This window comes from Echinops telfairi, unplaced genomic scaffold, assembly GCF_000313985.2.
Source record: "Echinops telfairi isolate 266 unplaced genomic scaffold, ASM31398v2 ScPeMD7_7457;HRSCAF=8495, whole genome shotgun sequence".
Lineage (NCBI taxonomy): Eukaryota > Metazoa > Chordata > Mammalia > Afrosoricida > Tenrecidae > Echinops > Echinops telfairi.
The window spans coordinates 21,146,184-21,148,752 of NW_022111357.1; the positions used below are offsets into that span (position 1 = coordinate 21,146,184).

The 2,569-nt window shown below is 50.4% G+C and overlaps 1 pseudogene; it reads left to right on the forward strand.

Annotated features, from left to right (window-relative positions):
* Positions 1-2,569, forward strand: part of LOC115872750 — a 20,679-nt pseudogene that overhangs the window by 16,721 nt on the left and 1,389 nt on the right.

The following is a 2,569-nucleotide window of genomic DNA, read 5'->3' on the forward strand; positions in this document are numbered from 1 at the left end:
ACTGCACCCTGACTAGCTCATCTCTTCCTTGTGACCCTTCTGTAAGGGGATGTCCGGTTGCCTACAGATGGGCTTTGGGTCCCCACTCCGCACCCCTCCTCATTCACAATGATAGGGTTTTTTTGTTCTCTGATGCTGACACCTCAGGCCGACGTGGGAGCTGTGGTCAAGCAGGGATGACGTAGAAGATGGATGCTGTCTGCTCTTTTGAAGATTGTTTCCCGACTCAGCGTCCTGCAGCAGAATGAGAAGACATGTTAATGAGCACGCTTAGCAAGAGTGCATCATCCAGATGAGGTTTCCCCTCTCCCTAAAAACCAAACTCACTGCCCTGACTCACAGCGACCCTACAGGCCAGGGTAGAACTGCCCCGCGAGTTTCCGAGACTGTAACTGCTTACAGGGGTAGCAAGCCCGTCTCTCTTTCCAGCAGCGGCTGGTGGTGCTTCGACTGGTTGGCTGGTGCTGCCAACCATGCAGCTCGCAGCCCATCTTCACCACTGTGCTACCAGGGCTCCTGTCCCTCTCCATATCAATGGACCTGTTGTGGGAGGGGAGGAGAATCTGAACAAAATGGACACTCCTGCTTCTTGTGTAGCAGCAGGAGGGGATACTGGCTCCCCCGGAGAGGGGTAAAGAAGACCCTAAAGGGCATGCCCCTTGCAGGACAAAGACATTTCCACTATCAAAGAAAGGACCCAAACTGAACTTCTTTCACTAAATCTGGAGTGGGGCGGGACACTCCCTTTCCAACAGGCATCAGCAGGCAAAGAGGAAAACAGGGTCAGACTTAGAGAAAGGGAAAAGAGGAAGAGGGAGCGGCCTAAAGTGAGGCGATGTGCACAGAGCAGACCAAATCAAACTCCCTGCCAACAAGTCAGTGCCAGCTCACAGGGCCCCATAGAGCAGGGAGAGCAGCCCTGTGAGTCTCCTGTTCATAGGAGTAGAAAGTCCATTTTTCTCTAGCCCGAGACTAGTAGTTTTGAACTTCTGACCCTGTGGGTTGAAACCCAAAATGGAAGCACTACGCCTCCAGGGCGTTCTGTGTTCAAGGAAGAGGAAAGTCAGCACTTAGACCCATGGCCTTCAAGTCAACTCTGACTCATAGTGACCCTCTAGAGCAGTGGTTCTCACCCTTCCTGATGCTGTGACCCTTTAATTCAGTTCCTCACGTGGTGGTGACCTCCCCACCATAAAATTATTTTTGTTGCTACTTCATAACTGTAATTTTGCACTGTACGGAATCGTCATGTAAATATCTGATGTGCAGGATGTATTTTCTTTGTTACAAATTTAACATAATTAAAGCATAGTGATTAATCACAAAAACAATTTGTGAGTATATATGGTGAACTTTGTTTCTAATGACAAATAAATGAAATTTTGTTTTGAAGCATGGTGTCCCATGGGTAACAGTCTTCACGCCGGGTCATCATAGGTGGGCGTATCTGCATGTGGGCGGACTGGCCTGGAGGCGGATAGAAGAGTGGTGTCTCAGTTCCTAAGACCATTGGAAAGATGCATTTTCCGATGGTCTTAGGTGACCCCTGTGAAAGGATCATTCAACCCCCAAAGGGTCGCAACCCACAGGTTGAGAACCACTGCTTTAGAGGGTTTCAGAGGCTTTGTAAATCTACCCAGAAGCAGATGACCTCATTGTTCTCCCTCAGAAAGGCTGGGGGGGTTGAACCACTCACTTTGTGGAGCAACACTTACCTGAGCGGTCACGGTCACATTACCTTAAAACAAGATTGAGTAACGGCTTAAACTGCTCCCTGAGGGCTCGGAGTCACCTGGTCCTCCACAGGCCTGCAAGCTGTGTGTAAGCAGTCAGGAGCTGGCCGGGACAGCAGACAGCAGGGGAGCTAAACACGTACACCCTGCAAGTTGGCTTTTCACGCCTAAGCTCTCTGCGTGTTTGCAAAAAAGCAAATGTGATCCTTATTTCCAGAGTGTTTGCTCCTTCACGCTGTTCCAGACAGGAGAATACATAGCAAGTGATCATGGATTCTTAAGTTCACAGTTCTAAGAACTTTGGGAGGTATTGGCTTACCTCTATACTAGTAGGAGCTTAAAAGAACAAAACTAAACTGTGATTAGGTGTCCCTGTGCTACAGTGTGTGTCCCATAATACTCCATCACCACACACCCATTTCTGTCCTTTTTCCTACCTCACCCAGAGCGTGGCCACTCCCGGCTGTGAAAGACTGTACAGGATCCCACTCAACGCCGCCCCACGGGCCCACATGTAAAACTGCCAGGAACCTCTTCCTCACCCTTCGGCCACCCTGCACCCCGCAAAGACCCAGTGGAGTGACATCTTCCACAAACTGGGTATCTTGTCCTCAAAGGAAGTTCCAAAGAATTAGAAAAGGGAGACGAGAGGCCGGCCGAGCGGGAGTGGTGGCGCTGCTGTTCCCTCCGGTAGGTGTCTGGCTGCCATCTTGTGTGTGGCGGGAATTTGTTCTTCTTGGGGGCTGAAAGATTGCAGAACACCTCGTCGTTAGAGAGGGGTCCTGGGGGAGCAGTGAAGGGAATGAGGGGTCTGAGGAAGGAGGTCGGTGCCTTCT